The sequence below is a fragment of the Suncus etruscus genome, chromosome 5, assembly GCF_024139225.1.
Source record: "Suncus etruscus isolate mSunEtr1 chromosome 5, mSunEtr1.pri.cur, whole genome shotgun sequence".
NCBI classification, from domain to species: Eukaryota; Metazoa; Chordata; class Mammalia; order Eulipotyphla; family Soricidae; genus Suncus; species Suncus etruscus.
Genome location: NC_064852.1, coordinates 7,840,115 through 7,857,912, shown reverse-complemented (window position 1 = coordinate 7,857,912; position 17,798 = coordinate 7,840,115). Strand labels below are relative to the sequence as shown.

The window sequence follows — 17,798 nt, the reverse complement described above, 5'->3', positions numbered from 1 at the left end:
CACTGAGTTTTTCAATTCGTCTACTGAGCTTTTCAGTATCTGTTATCTGACCTGTTATTTGAGTTTGGAGTTTTCTGATTGCTATCTTCATATGCTCTTGATTCTTATTAGTGTTCTGTTCAACTCTATCTATGCTTTCTTTGAGTTCTGTGAACTTCCTCCATATTTCTTAAACTTCATATCTGAGAGACTAACCAGGTGGTTAGCTATTTTCAGGTCATCAGAGTTGCCATCTTCAGTCTCTACGCCTGATGTCGGTCTGCATTGTTTCCCCCATTGTCATGCTTGTATTGTGAATTTTTCTATGTGTTGTGGTTGTATTCATCAGGTAAGTGGAGTCCTAGCTCCACCTCTTTTGGGCAGGACGACTCACCTCAGTAGAAGCAAGCCTTTGGGCTGTCTCTTTCTGATACATGGACCTCAAGACCCTGAATATAAATCTTCTAAATCTTAACATATCTAATATATAGTGATTGCATTTCAGTCTGATCTCCATTTCACTAGAAATCCATTTATTAAAACATTAAGAAAATATAAAAAAGTACTTACCTGGCAGGGCAGATACCATGATCCCGAAGGTGGTTTCCCCAGGGCGAGGCTCACCCATTGCACTCTGGGTGTGCTGACCACTGCGATTTTCCCAAATGTGGGAAACTTGACTGCATAATTTGAGGTAGTGGGGGACTGTGTTTGTGTTCTCCCCTGTGGGGAAAAAAAAAAGAAAAGATAAAATAATTGCATAGATAGAAAAACTCCAATGACCCTACACTATGAACTAGTAGTAATTATAACATGGCTGAAGGATACAGATTAAACAATAACAACAACAAAAGTTTAATCACATATTCTTACAATGAATAATTAGAAAACTAAGTCTAAAAAATACCCTTTATATTAGTCCTAAAAATAAGTAGTTAAAAAAATAAAACACCTGTAAAATGAAATTTTAATTTAATAAGATCTTTTAATAGAATGCTATTTTATTGACTAACAACATAAGAAAGTAAACATTTAAGTCATTTCTAAATAGTAACTAAGTTTATATATATAAATACAAATAAACATATAGTTTAATGTCATTTTTATCAAACTCCAATAGAATTTCACTAGCTATAAATAAATAAAATGATTCTAAATTTTATGCAATACAAAGAAAACTAGTTAAAATAATTTTATAAGAAGAATAGTGTATATGAATTACACTAGTTAATTTTATAACTTACATTAACTGAAAAACAACTTACTCATTTCTCTTCCCCTGGGATATGTAAAGATAGTGCATAGTATTTGCCTGTGAGAAACATCAAAATACCACACAAAAATTTGTACAAATAGCTCCTTTATTTGCAATTCCAAAATATTGGAAACAACCCAAAATTGTTTCAGCAGAATATATAAACAAACAGTAGTGCACCTATACCACAAAATACTTCTTAGCAATCAATAAACAGGTAACAACTATTGACATAGCCCAAAACTTGGATGGATCCCAAAGAGATTAGTTAGAATGTCTTAACCTTGAAAGATTGCAATACTGCATGATAGCATTGGCTAACATTCCTAACATAAGCGACATAACAGTGATGGACAACAGTGTCGGGATTGCCAGAAACAAATTTGGAAGAGCATATGATTATGAGCGGTTTGAAAGAGGGAGTTCTGTGAGGGTTATGGAAGCAGGTCCCTATCTTAATTATGTCAGTAGTGGTTAGACTTATCAAAGTATGTTTTGAAGTTTTATTTTACTGTAAACAGAAAAGACCAGGCATATAAAATTGGTGAAATATGAATAAGGTCAGCCATTTAGGAGTTTTATATTATGTTAGTTTCTTAGTTATATCCATGGACTATGATTCTATAAGGCATTAGCATGCAAGAAAGCTGAGAGAACTGGATACAATATCTATATTTTTATAACTCTGTAATATAAGAATAAGAGAAATTACAATAGCCTACTTACTACCCTGAAACTTAATTTTTTCTTATTTGAATTTTTTATTATTTTTTGTATGATAACTACAGTTCTGTGATCTCTACAGCATTATCATAAAACTTTTTTTTTAATTTGTAAGCTACACTCAGTGGTGTTTGGAAACCATGCAGTGCCCCGGATTAAACCAAGGTCAGTCACATGCAATGTAAATAACTTCACCCTAATACTGTTTCTCTGGCCCACAGAGAAAGCTTTTAAGAACAAATATAGTCTATTTAACATAATTTTATTAGTAGTTCAGGTATTATGAGAGCACTTTTCTCTCACAATAGTGAGTACTCTCCTTTGGTAAATCATTCTAAGTGTACATGATGCCTAAACATAGTTATAAGCAGAGAAGGACTTATAATAAAAAGCCAAAGAATTATGACAGGAGTGCAATGTATTATAATACAAAGCAAAACAGTATTCTTAAGAACAGAGAAATGTTGCACACGGGAGAAAAGTATCATCTTAACTTTTCATTAGTTTTATTTATGTATTTTTGTTCTGAGGAGATGCCCCATCTACTAATACTCGAGGCGTACTCCTGACTCAGAGTCTGGTGTGCTTTAGGGGGCCAGGAATGAAAAGCAACTTGGCCATTTTCAAGGCAAATACCCTACTCACTGTATTAGTGGTACTTTACTGTATTTTACTGTCTTAGTGGTACTTACTTTTCTTAATTTTATTCAAGTTATGTTGTTTACAAGAGTTTCCATATTGTTCTTATTTATTTACAGTGTTACTTTAGCACCCTCATTAGAGATTCAATAAGGTCCTCTATCAGAGAAGATGAGATGTCCTTCATTAGAGGAAAAATATTAGAGGAATTCATTAGAGGAAAAAAAATAGAAGAAATAAATAAAGCCAAAATCGTCTAGGATAGAAGGTGTCAATGTTGTACAACTATACACTGCTCATAACTTTTTGCTTACTTCTGGGTAGAATTAAGTCCCAGAACAAATTTCTATGAAAGCCAACTTTTTTTTCTGGAAGCATGCAACTATATGTAGGGAGAGAGGCCATGAATGATGTGTGAATGAATGAGTGAATGGATCAATGCATAAGAAAAAAACAGTGACTTCCATGCAACAGAAAATATCAAATGTTTTGTTTAAAGGGTTCTATGTTGCACAGAGGAAAAACAACCATATACTTACCTGCCTTTGATGTACAGAATGCCTCATTTCACTTAATCTTGGCAAAAATAATAATAATAAACCAGAAGGTAGAAACTGTATCAGCATCATTAGAAATCACTTCTGCTTTTCTTAAGTAATAAATTATTTCTGAGAAGCATCCACAGAGATTTCTGTAGGTCCTCTTTATCTATAAATGCAGACTGTATTCTCAGAAACTTTGTAGTAGTACTCCTACCTTCATATATGATCCACTCATTGAACTACCAATGTCTAAGTCAGCAGTGGCCGGTCAACCAAAATTAGTTTGTGTCTTTCTCACCATCATACCATTCAGATAGCATATCACTACATTTAACTTACTTAATTCTCTAACATATTCAAAATAAAACCCACCGAATTGAAAAAATCATATTTATAACAAAGCAAACCAACAATGGAAGTACCAACCTACCATTATTGCTATCATTGCAATTTTATATATGTAAACATCAAAGATGAGATGTATAAAAATAATCCCAGTGTTGCATAATTAGTTTTACTAATCACTCTATTCAGATACATTGACCTCCAAAAAACTGTACATTTTTAATATAAAAATTGGAGAAAGGGGAGAGGGAAAAAATAACTGGATGAGTTTCAGAATAAGTATATGCCCATGCAATTTTCAATCAAAGCTGTAAATATAGGTGCCAGAAAGATAGTATGTAGTTAGGTGCTTATAGTACTTGCAGCTGAATCTGGCATCCATATGGTAGTCCTTTGAGCCCACCAGGAATAATCCCTGAGTACCAATGTGAGGAAAAAAATACATGTAAGTATATTCATTTGCTCCCAAGTTTCTTCATTCTAATTTCTAGTTGTACTGAGACCACTTGCTGTAAAATTTATTCTCTTAAGAATTGTAAGTAGGTATTACAGTTTATTTAGCTCTGAAAAATATGTTGTATAGTAGATATCAAAGAATTCTTATTCTACCATTACTAAAATGCCATGTTTTTGTCCCTGGAAGTTTTATTTTGCCTTCCCTTCAGTATTGGAATACCATCATTTCTACACTATATTTCTACATACAAGATTATTTTCGGTTTCACATACAAAGGAGCTCAAGCAGGTGTGGGTTTTTTTTCTCTGTTTTATTTCATATAGCATACTGCTCTCCAAGTTCTATTTTCTCCAAAAGTAGAATTTCTTTTCTTTTTCTTTTCTTTTTTCTTTTTTTTTTCTTTTTTTTTTTTTTTTTTTTTTTTGGTTTTTGGGCCACACCCGGCATTGTTCAGGGGTTATTCCTGGCTGTCTGCTCAGAAATAGCTCCTGGCAGGCACGGGGAACTATATGGGACACCGGGATTAGAACCAATCATCTTTGGTCCTGGATCGGCTGCTTGCAAGGCAAACACCGCTGTGCTATCTCTCCGGGCCCTTCTTTTGTCTTTAAAAGACTGAATAATATTCTATTGAATGCATATGATACATTTCCTTTTTACCCATTTGCCCATTCATCCTCATAAATACGTTGGTTATTTACCACAGGATATTGTAAATAATATTGTAGTGAAAGTGAGTGTTGGATATACTTGCTTGATTTTCATCTTTTATTTTGTGTACATTTATATATCTACACGCAGGTTTATCCATAAGTAGAATTACCTAATATTTCACTATCTATACACAGATATATCCATAAGTAGAATTAACTAATATTTCACATGATTTTTAAGAACTACTCACTAATTTTCACACTAATTTCACCATTTTTATATTCTCATCAGCGGTAACGAGAGCTGTCAATTATCCACCTGAGTTATTTTCCTTTTTTTTTACTTTTCCATTTTTTATATATGAGTTTTGAAATTACTCTCTCTAATAAAGTGGACGCTGTAGTTTTTATAGTGCTGTTCCACACTAGCTTCTAAAGCTCCCCGATGAAATCAATTAAACGAAAGTTCCAATTAAGCACAGGGCTAGCTTGCTTTAAATTCTTTTCTTTCTCTTTGGAGGTAGGGTCTCAGTCAGAAGTGCTCAGATCTTACTCCTGGCTCAGCATTCAGGGATCATTCCTGGCTGGCTCAGGGGACCATATGTGGTTCCTGTGACAGAAATCAAGTCAGCTGCGTGCAAAGCAAATGCCCTACACACTGTACTGTCAATCTGGCTCTCTTTATCATTTTTCTTCTTTCCCTTGTTACATGTCGTGTTCTCATTGAATTTCCATGGGCTGATTCTCAAATATATTAACTACATTCAAACTCTTACCTCAATTTCTTCTTCAGAATGCCAAATCAATTCATACTTGACACATTTTTTAAATTTATATTTGATAATTCTTCACAGATTTTACTGGCTAAAACTACTTAATTATGTCAGCCCAAGTTGTTTTTCATCCTTGGTTTGAGAAAATAATGTATGTTATAGATAATTGTATTAGATCAGTATTATGAAAGGAGAAACTTCAATATTTCAAGCAGAGTGTGCTTTCAGGATCATAATCCATATGCTTAAAAATTGTTCTATTCACTCAGCCCATCAGATAGATAATAAAAAGCAACTTAATATACCTAATACACTTAAAAATATACAATCTTGAGGTAAGTGGGAAACCACAAGTTTTAAAGATCAGTTCTTTTAAGAAGTTGTGTGTCCCCTTTACATTACATGAGACTTTGCATACATTAATTTTATTGAGAATACAAAATATGAGAGTCAGAGAAACAGTGCCGGAGGTAAGGTACTAGCTTGCTTATGAGTGCCGTGTTCACACCCCTGGTTCATTTTCTTAGACCTACATGATGTTCCCTTAACATTGACAGGGCTCAGTCCTGAGCACAGTGCTAAGAACAGCTCCGAGAACCACCAAATGTGGCCCACCCTTCAAAATACATGCATAAAGACATTTCAAAGTAATTAATTTGAGAAGCCAAGTTCATCGCTTTTGGCACAGAACTTTACTGCAGTTTTAGCAATTACTTCAATTAATTAAAATATATCCAGGGGAAAGAGTGAGAGACAGAGACAGAGACAAAGAGAGATTCTAATATTTTGATTAAACACAAATCCTCTCCCCTCACCCCTACTAATTTAAAAGCAGAACCACTGTCCTATGTGGTACATTATTTTGGCGTCTGGGAATACTCAAAACATGTCCATGTAAATTACTGATAATAGCATTTCCAGACCCCCCAAATTATCTACCAAATCATACCAAACACAAGGGTTCTGTTTGGGGATAGATGAGGAAAATCTTTATAAATAAATAAACAGGGAAGTTTCCATAGCCCTAAAAACTCATTGGTTTAGGTCAAATCTTTATACTCTTCCAAATTTCTCCCAACCAAGAATATATTCTCAAACATGACCAGTGAAAGAAAGCATCCAACTTCCTGGGGCTGTCTGTTTCATTTGGGGATATTTCCAATTGCTGTGAAGATTTCTGTGTGTTTTTATTTTTCCTTCGATTGAAGCTGAAATCTGCTGTGCTGCAACTTCCACACTTCATTCTCCAGAGATTTTTGTCTTCCGACTCTCAAGGCAGCCACCAGATTTCGTTGGACTTGTGCGAGCTGGCAAGAAGTACTGAAAACATTTGAACTCCTATGCCCATGGGGACCCCCAAAAAAAGAGAGAGGTCCGCTCCTCCATTGGCTGGCAGCAAGCCTCCCTCCAATCCATTTGTAACATGCAGGAAAATGACGGCAAAGATATGGATTTCACCAAACTTAATCAGAGCCTTAAGTGAATCAACAGGGGTGGGGTGAGGGGGAAGACGGGGTACAGAGAAAGGGGGTGGGCAACTTTCCAGCCCCACAACATATGGCAATGGTTTCATTGAAAGCTCAATACAGTATTTATTTCATGCAGCAACATTGCCCCAAGAAGCACGCAAGCCACATTTCGAATACTTGAACCCTAAATCCAATTTTTCATATCTCCTCTTCCTCTGTTTTTCCTTCCATCGCCCCAGCCCCCCTCAGTGTTATTTTTCCCCTCTGTATTTTTTGAATGCTCTATTTTCTCCTTGAAGTCTAGGGCTGTAAGAATGGAATGTTTTTATTTACTACAGCCTCCTGCAGTTCTACTTTCTCAAATAAAGTAAGTTCTGCACCTTCTGACAACCAAGAGGTAGAAGCCAAAACCGAAAGGGGAGGCAGTACTTGGGTGGTAAGAAGCTACACAGTGTAGCAGGAAATGAGGTGAGTGGAAGATCAGAGTTCCCTCAGGGATTTAGCCAGGGGGAAGATAAATGACCACTGTGGCTGGTGTTGAGAGAAGAGGATTGGGGGAGAGCTTGGTATCTAAGATGAGCACTGGTGGCAGAGGGATTAGCTGTCAATCAGAGGGATTAAAAAAGCAGGGGACAAAAAAATAAGAGCCAACTGCATTCCAAGATGTTAGAGAATTAAGGGATTAGAAAGCTGCCCCCCACCCCACCTCCTGTTTGGGGTTGTGAGGAAAAACAACAATGTTTGGCTGCCTGCCTATTTAGGCCTCCAGTGTATCTCCATCTGATGATGTAGCAATGGGATTTCCCTAAAGCAAATGTTGGGGATTTCTGCTGAAAGTAGGTAGAAAAGTAGTATGTTCAGGGGTTTTTTCCCTTTTATTTGGAGGGTGTGGTAGGCCACACTCAGCCATACTCAGGCGTTACCCCTGACTCTGCACTCAGAAACTAATCCTGAAAATCTCAGGGTGACCTTTATCAAATGCTGAGGTTTGAACCTGGGTCATCCGCATGCAAGACAAATGCCCTCTGTGCGGTGCTATCACTCTTCCCAGACTCCTTCCCCCTTTTCATTCTTCCTTTCTTCTTTGCAGCACTTTTAAACGTTTTCTTTCTTCAGGAGCTCTCTCATGCATACACGTTTTCATCCCAAAATGGACTAAACACTATTTTGTGTTATTTATGAGACCAAAATTCTAAGATAGGACACTATTCGAGTGAAAAGAATTGACTCACCTGGCTCTGTGCTACATACTAGAGATACTAAGCTTACAATAAGAGGTTCAGCACTGGTTGTGACCTCAAGTAATGTATTATTATGTAGGGGAAGACAGACAAAGCATTACTCATTGTTGAATCATTGAATCCCTAGGGTAGGTTCCAACTAGGATTGTTGGAAATGTTTAAGGCTATAGCATGTAAGACCATGCCTGTCCTCTAGTTGACATGTAATAAATATTCAACGGTGAAAACAACTATATTTATTAGAACACCTGTGGTGTGTCATATATTTTGCATGCTTTATAGTTAATTCTAACTCAAATCTTATAACTAAGATATGATTATTCTCTTTTTATAGAGGAACAACAGAGTCATCGAAGGATTAGGTAAATTTTCCAATACTAAAGACTTAAAAAGACTTAAAGGTGAAATTCAGATGCTGATTCAAATCTGTCTGATGCCAGTACAGAATGTTTTTCTACTCTTTCATGCTACTTGTTGCAGAAAAATAAAAGGTGAATCAAAATATTATATAGATGAGTGATTTATTTAAAGCCTTTCTAATGAAAGGAAAATGTCATAATTTGCAGGGACTCTAGTTTATAATATATCTTTCAATGCATGAAAGTTTAAATGAAGTGTCACATTCTCTAGGAAAATGGTTAAGGTTTGATTCCCATCAAGCTCCCAGACAGGAAAGGCAGTTCCCATTCCCCTGTCCGATGAGGTCAGGTGGGGAACAGTTCCAGTTGTAGAGATCCACAGAAAATAATTCACACAGTGAAAAGGTACAAGAATGGGTTCAGGATATCCTTGCTCAAGCAGGGAATTCAAACCACAAAAGCTTTCTGCTCCGAAGATGGAGTGCAGCTCAGTGGAAGAAGACCAAAGAATGAGCCCCAGCCTTCCTCAGATCCTTGCTTTTATTGACAAGAATCAGGTACCACCCTAGGGTGGGAGCAGAATACCAACCAAGGGAAAATCCAATATACTATCACCAGATCACACCTTAGGGTGGAGTGCAATTACTGATTAGGGTAGGATCAGTAACACAATATTTGCAGATAGATATATGATTAAATAAGGCATGTTCTATGTTACAGCTGCCCGAGCTGAAAGCTGGCTGTATTGCTTATCTAAATACCTATGAACATGACAGTAGGGCCTCAACTATCTCACTAACATGTCTTTCCAATTATTTTTGGTATCAACATATAAACAGTAATAAATTGACTCTATTATTTCCCCTTTGGCATAATTGACAGTATTACTGTGGCAATCAGAGATTCCAAATATGATTTGGGGATAGAAAACATCCTTCTCTACATGAGTTATTGTGTTTGATCACAGTACTTCCTCAAATCATAAAGAGTGACCACTAACACTGCCATTGTGATCTGTGAGGCCACAACCCCACGTGTGCAAACATCACAACCAAGTGTGCAACCTCTAGTAAGCACAATAACCAACTGAATGCTACAACACAAATAACTATGTGATCCCCGAACATCCCAAAAAGAACATCATGGGAAGGCAGGGTAAGGTGGCAGGAGTGGAGATAAAAAAAGAGGGGAAGAAAACATAGCACTCAGCACCCTGAAAAGGAATAACGTGCTTACTGAGAATGAGTCATCCTGGCTCTCTTAAAATATACTACCAAAAATTTATGTACCACTCCTACTACATTCCCAAAGTGGCTCATCAGGGAGATTCTGTTCATGGAGTCACTGTGACTCATCACCTGCTTCCACTACCGTCTCAGCAACGAGAAAAAAAAGAGAACTCCCTGAGTCGCCAGACCCTGCTATTTTATTGTTTTTACTATTATATATGTTGCATCAGAGCCAAACTATGTTCCAGTAAAAAATGGGGAGAATGTTCCACTCTTCATCTAGGCACTCCTCTGTCCCATGAGCCTGAAGGGAGTTTGCGCCTGTGCAACGACTGATTGACTAGGAGAGTTGTTGCTCTTCCCTCGGCCATATGTATTACAAATAATCCAACTGACAATAATGAACTGGAGTATATGAAAGAGATTTTGTCCAATATGAAAGTGGCAAACCTGATGTTATCAGAGGCTTTACAAAAGTATGCCTGAACCAGATTCCAAAAGGATAAGACACATGTATGAATAGACTGGTTTCATATAGAAAACTATAGGTTGATCACAATTCAGTGATGATAGGGATCCTGGGAAGATCATAACTCCCTAGTCAAGATCATCGTCATTCGACAGGATCCTAGAAAATTATATGCAGCTATAGCTATAACTGTACACATTGACAAGTTAAATTTTCCTTCAGATTAAATAAGAATCTCACTGTTGATAAATTTTAAAGTGCCTATGCGGGGATGGGGGTGGGAAGAGACAAAAAACACCAAATAATCCTTCTTTTTTTTACCTAGTTTCTGTCAATTTCTTTGTTTTGAGGTAGATATTAAAGTAGTTGTCCATTTTTTAATTATATATTTACTTTTTCTTTCTTCTTTTCTCTTCTTCCTCTTTGCGCCTTGTCATATTTCCTATCTCACAACCATGGCAACTATGTGGTGCATATTTTTATTGCTGCAGTGCTCACTGGATATCTTATTTGATTCCTTTTTTGAACTGTTGTGGTGTTTCACCTTCTTTTCTTTCCCCTCCGTCCCTCAAACCAAGGATGAGAGCCTCTAGAATGACTCTGCTCATAGTCGGCGTAGTCAATTTTTACCCCATTATATTACTTTTCTCTTCCTCAAACAAAACCACGTAACTTGAACTTTCTAGTCCCACCTCCCAATTAGAGGGGGCAGTAATGGAGGCACCAACACCAAACAGTTATAAGACCACTAAGTAATAAACTAGACATAGAAGGGACCACGCATTCTAGCAGCCCCTGGGGGGAGAGTGGAGGATATGGGAGGCAGGATGGGAGCGGATGTGGGAGGACAATTTGGTGGTGGGAATTCCCCTGATTCAATGTAAATATGTACCTGGAATATTACTGTGTGTGATATGTAAGCCACTATAATTAAAATTAAAAAAGATATTAAAAATATAAAAAATAAAAATATATTTAAAAAAAGAAATAGGGATCAGAGTGATAATACAGCAGTTAGGCCCATTCCTTGCTAGGGTTCAATCCCTAGCACCACATATGACTCCCAAGTTCAACCCCCAGCACTTGATAAGACCCAGGAGTGATTCCTGAGCAAAGAGCTAGGAATCAATCCTGAGCACCACCAGGTATGACCCAAAAATAAACAAATATATATATATATATATATATATATAAATGTAGCTATACACCAGTATATTGGTGGAAAGAAAGAAAGAAAGAAAGAAAGAAAGAAAGAAAGAAAGAAAGAAAGAAAGAAAGAAAGAAAGAAAGAAAGAAAGAAAGAAAGAAAGAAAGAAAGAAAGAAAGAAAGAAAGAAAGAAAGAAAGAAAGAAATCAAAATGTCCAATCCATGTCCTATTTCTTGTCATCACCTGAAGGGGTGAGGAGATGGAGTGAACACACTCACTGGTGGTAAGAATCTGGAAATCACAACACAGAAAGAGTTTTAAAGGGGTCGCTAGATCCAGAGGAATGGAATGGGTTGTTAGGGACACAAATTTCTGCAGAGCTCTTGAGGTTTGGTCAAGAATATAAAACAGAATTCCTTTATGATCCTGGAAAATTTTAAAATGATATTCTAAATAGAATAAAGCCAAGAGAAAATGTATAAAATGATAAAATGTGCTTAAAACTGCCTCAAAAAGTGCTGGTATGGAAGACTTTATATGGAGAGTTAGTTATTGCCCAAATGGTAGGAATTAGAGCACTCCAGAATTCTCTTTTTATCAATGAGTGGAACAAGGCCCAGAGAACAAGGCAACTCACACAACCTTTAGTCTCTTGCCACTTTGACATTCTGTTCAAATAGCTCCTGTTTTATAGAACTATAAAAACTCATGGGGAAATTCCGTCGAAAAAGAACATGTTGTAACTCTCGCAGATTTGTAATCTCTTCCCTTTCCATCTTCTCTGTGATTAACGTTGGCTCCTAGTTTCTTCACTATGGCTGATACCTGCTACCTCTGTACTGAAAAAATATGTGAGAATTTAATATTTTTAATATTTTATTTACAGCTTTCTCAAATAGCATTACTTTGGATTTTAGAATTTTCAGAGTCCTTTGCAGTGTCTTGTACAAGACCAAAAAATAAGATCCCAATCATAAGTCAAATTCTATTTTAATTACTAATACATATATATACACATATTAACATACAATTTACTTATCAGAAAACACTAGTTCTGGGGCCAGGAGATAGTAGTTTAATGATTGTTTCCAATCCATTACGTTCCTGGAATCAGCACTGGAGACCTCAAAACACGTTTACATGTTGCCCTGAAAACTCGCTGAAGCACCAGAGAGATATCCCTGGAAATTAAACACTTAAACTGCATTGCATCTTTGGATGTTTGCTTGAAATTAAAGGTCCACTTTGGGAAAGAATGGGAGTGGAAATGGAAGGAAGGAAGGAAGGAAGGAAGGAAGGAAGGAAGGAAGGAAGGAAGGAAGGAAGGAAGGAAGGAAGGGAGGGAGGGAGGGAGGGAGGGAGGGAGGGAGGGAGGGAGGGAGGGAAAGAAAGAGAGAGAGAGAGAGAAAGAAAGAAAGAAAGAAAGAAAGAAAGAAAGAAAGAAAGAAAGAAAGAAAGAAAGAAAGAAAGAAAGAAAGAAAGAAAGAAAGAAAGAAAGAAAGAAAGAAAGAAAGAAAGAAAGAAAGAAAGAAAGAAAGAAAGAAAGAAAGAAAGAAAGACAGGAGAGGTGGTGCAAGGAGTAAGACATCTGCTTTGCCTGTGCTAGCCTAGAATGGACAATGTTTCAATTCCCTGACGTCCCATATGGGACCAGGAGCAATTTCTGAGCGCATAGCCAGGCATAACCTCTGAGCATAACCAGGTGTGACCGAAAAACCCTCAAAACAAAGACCGAACTTAAGAAAAATGAAAAAATATATAATTGTTTATTTAAAAGAGGTAAATAATAATGTTTTAGGAATATATTTCTGCTTTACTAAAGAAGACATTTTGTCCATAATCATCCTAAGAATATTCATATTTAAGTGCTAAAACTTATTCTCCTTAGGGAATAGAGAGAGACCAGCAAGTTTTCCACTTACTTTGCTTGCTGCAGACCTAGATTCATAGGATACCCCAAATGAAACTGAATAGGATCCCCAAATCTCGCCAGGAATGATCCCTGAGCAAAGAGCATCAAGAGTAAGCCCTGAACATAGCCAGGTGCGGGCCCTAAACAACAACAAAAACGTTCTCTGCAAATGGTATGAAGTATCCTTCAGAAAATGACTAGGGAGGGGCCAGAGCAATGACACAACAGTAGGGTATTTGACTTGCATTTGACTTTCATGTGGCTGGCCCAGGATGGACCTCGGATTGAGACCTGGCATCCCATATGGTCCCCCAAGCTAATTCCCCAGAGCTATTTCTGAGCCCATAGCCAGGAGTTACCCCTGAGCGTCACTGGGTGTGCCCCCAAAAAACAAACAAACAAAATGACTTTTATAACTTAGTGGCAAAATCTCTAGCTCAGATGTGCAGGACCCTGAGTTTGATTCTTGGCACCAAAAATCACTTAATAAGTAAATATGGAAATGACCCATATAATGATGTTATACAATTACTAGGTGTTTCCTGAAGAATATAGAAACACTAAATCAAAAGTATTTGTACACTTGTGTCTAGAGCAGCATATTCAGCCAAAATGTAAAATCGACTTAACTATCCACAAATAAGCTATCGTATTTAAAACCTCAGGGACTACTATTATGCTAAAAATGATGAATATATGACTTTGAGAGCAAAATGGATAGAATTTGAAGTTATTACACTAAGTAAGACCCATAAGAAAATGGGAAACAATTACTAGATGGTTTCAGATTTATGTGAAATATAAAACCTAATGTAAACAAACTGGCAAAAATAATGAAATGACTAACTTCTAGACTTGGTCAAAATCTATGGACATTTAATTTTAAAAGGAAAAGAGAACTATGGATGGCATGAATAATCATTGACACTTTTGTTAGTCCTTTATACACATAAAGTTATTGGGTCTGGAGCAATAAGACAGTGGATAGGGTGTTTGCCTTGCATATGACTGACCCAGGTTTGATCCCTGGTATCCCATATGGTCCCCCTAGGCTCCTGGAGTGATTTCTGACTTCAGAGCCAGGAAGGAGTAACCCCAGAGAGTTGTTGAGTGTTGCCCAAGATCCAAAAATTATTATTATTATAAAACTATTATTATAATTATAATAACCAATGGTATTAAAATATACCTATTAAGGTGTTGGGTGATAGGTAGGGCATTTCCTTGCATACAGTCAATCCAGGTTTAATCATCAGAATTCCATATGGTTTCCCAGGCAAAGAACCCTATGTACTGCAGGTGTAGCCCCAAAACAAAGAAACATAAAAAATAAAAACTACATAGTTGAAATTTTACAATTTTATAAACTCATCATAAATCAATAAAAAGGATAAACTTTGTAAAAGAAAATCAAGACACTCAGAAAGGAAACAGGAAATAGTAACATTAATTGCAAAATAAGCAATCACCCTCTGCAATAGACATATGCAGAGGGCTCCTCTTTGAGAACATAATTTTACAGAAAGTGTTTATCCCAAGGAATATAGATCAGCAGGAATACATTTTTATGAGATACACACACCACAATTCATAGCATCAATATAAATGAAGTCCTTCAAGTTTGAAGCAACCCAAAAATGTATGACTACATGAATGTTAAACAAAGTGGGTTCTATATATACAATTGAGTATTATTGTTGTTTTAAAAACAAAGTTCTGCTACAGACTACAATATATATAGACCCTGAAGAGAATATGCTAAGTGATACAAGCCACAAAAGGACAAATACAGTATGATTCCATTTATGTGAGGTCATTAGATTTGTCAAATGTGTAGAGACAGAAAAGAGAAGAATAGTTGCCAAGGAATGGAGGAGGAAGGAATGAGGATCCATTATTTCATAGAGTTTCAAACAAGGAAGATAAAAATGTTCTGGACATGGATGATGCTGATACATAAAAGTATTTAGTGCCAGAGACTTGCACATTTTAAAATGGCTAAAATGATGTGTTTTGTGTTATGCATATTTTACCATATTTTTAACAACTGGTAAGACTCAAATTTAATTCTGAGAGATTTCTAGCATTTCCTTCTAGCTTGTTGTCTTTCTTTCATCTTCCTCTGGATTCCTTCACAGCTGCATTTTTTGCTCTCAACTGGGATGGCCCAATCCTCTTCTTGTTCATCTAAAATAAGCCAGTTTCTTTTATATCTTCTCATAAAACCCAAAATTACAAGGGAGTTTGTGAGATCATTTCATATACTCCATATCTTTATTTGAAACAAACTTGAGTCAGCATCGTCCATTTTGTTCTGCAAAGCCACAAAACTTCCAACTTTCTTCTTGTGTTTGATTATTCTTCTAAGACTTCTGATAGAGATTAACCCTATCAGAAGACTCTTCATTTCTTTCTCCACACAAAACCACATACACATGTGGTAAAAAAAAAAAAAAAAAAAAAAAAAAACTACTAAGACATTTTCAAAAAAAGGAAGAAATTACTCCTGCAGTTTATGCTGGCCTAAAGACTAAAGATGACCATTCCTAATACAAAACCAAACAGGGTATTTGATATTTGCTCCAGCCTTGGACTCCATGAACCTAGTATCTGCTATATAGATACCAGAAGACAAACTTCCTAAAATATAGGAAAGGTTAAAGTCGTCTTGAATGCATTGACAGGGAAGTAATTAAGGACAGGACTAAATATCCAAGCCAAAGTCAACGATAATTGAATCAAAGGACCTAAACGTTAACTAAAAGGAGCCTGTTATACTTGAAGGACGGGGGGTGGGGGGGCGGGGAAGGTGGTAGTATAGGATGCATTTTGGGTCCATTGGTGGTGGGAGGTTGACACTGGTGGTGGGAAGGGCTCTGAATCATTATATGTCTGAAATTCAACTATGAAGAACTCTGTAGATCACAACTGTTTCAATAAAATAAAATTAAAAAATACATAGGAAGGGCTATTATAAATATGCCTAATGAAGAATTAGAAGAAGACAGAGAATCCTAAATGTCACTTACAGAGGTTAAACTCAGGTCAGGTAATATGAATTCAAGTCCTGTAATAATCTTCCTTGAGCCAGCAAAATCTTATGTTATATGAATATATCATTCAATAGGTTTATGATGCATAAACTAATGGGGTAACAAAATATGAAGTTATGACAAAATATATGCTGTAAGTGCCGATGACTGTGAGATTCCTTTCTTTCTGGTATACGTTATCAAAAGCAATAACTTTATGTTTTCTAACTCTGTTTATATGCTGTGTTTACAAAGATTTTTGTAAGATTTTTTTGGGGGGTATTCCTTGTTCCAGCACCAATCCCACACACTAGGCAGATCTTCTGTCCACCATCAACCACAGTTTCCAATCCACCCTCTAAGACTTAATTAAAATGTTTAATTAAATGTGCCTTTAATTAAAAGGCACAGTAAGGGAATCAGAGCAATAGCATATAGAGCATTTGCTTTGCACACAACTGACCCAGGTTCAATCCCTCGCATCCAATATGGTCCCCTAACACTGCCAGAAATGATTTCTGAATGCAGAACCAGGAGTAACCCCAGAGCACCACCGGATGTGGCCCAGAAACCAAAACTAAAAAAACCACATTGTAACAACAAAATGGTAAATTAAATTATAAATAGTTCAGTAAAAGAAACTTTTTGAAATTTTTTATATCTCCCAATGCTGTTATTAAAGTGATTAAGGATTTTCTATAGTGTTTGTTCCTAGTTCAGCCTTCTGTGTTATTCTTTTTACTTATTGAAGTTAGAGGGCTTCTATACTAGCGTTTCATCTACTTTGCTATGATCCTGATGAATGTCAGTTTTATGGAATTCTGACGTTTCACGAGGTCACATATGTGGCCTCACACTCCCAAAGATCTAGGGGCTATAGAACTGAAACAGTTCTTGGCTTACCCCTTTACTATGCCTCAAAGTTTTTATCCTACAGACTGAAGATGCATTAGGGAGTCTCACCGTCCTGGCATCTCTTCCAAATTTGGTCATGAAACTGTGAAGTTGGTGCTCTTATCATGGAATGATAATGAAACTGTGAATTTGGGTCATTTATATGGAGAAGTTGTGGGGTGAATGTGGCTTCTGGGGCTTCTGGGAGTGTGGGATAGAGGGAGGCTTCCCACACCCACTCAGAGAAAACCACAGAGTTTTCAGCCAAAAGGGCAATGTACCAGGAGTCTCATCATTTCGGCATCTCTTCCAAGATAAGTCTAACTTCTCGATTTATATTCTGTTTTCTCTTAACCCTGCTTTAACGTCCCTATTCTACCAGCAATGATTGTCTATGTTTTTTCCATGTACACCACTATCTTATTAAATGTCTACTAAGTTCAGGACGTTGTACTCTCTGTGTTTGGGGACTTATTATAGCCTTTACTCCTGATATTTGAATTACTTTGGAGACTGGCCTGTGAATTCTTTCACATTTATCTTGGTAGCTCAGGTAATAGACCATTTTCATGCAGTCCTAATTCTGTCAAGGGAATAACACATGGTGCTTTCAGCCTTCCTAGAGTTATTCCTTTCAATACTTATTATAAAGTACACTTGAATTTAAAGACTTAATGCT

General features: G+C 36.6%; 1 non-coding gene across 1 annotated transcript; it reads left to right on the top strand.

Annotated features, from left to right (window-relative positions):
• The first annotated feature begins 541 nt into the window (after nucleotides 1–541).
• Nucleotides 542–705, top strand: LOC126010102 (U1 spliceosomal RNA). The gene has a single exon (XR_007496239.1). It is a non-coding gene; the product is annotated as a U1 spliceosomal RNA (small nuclear RNA).
• Nucleotides 706–17,798: the final 17,093 nt, after the last annotated feature.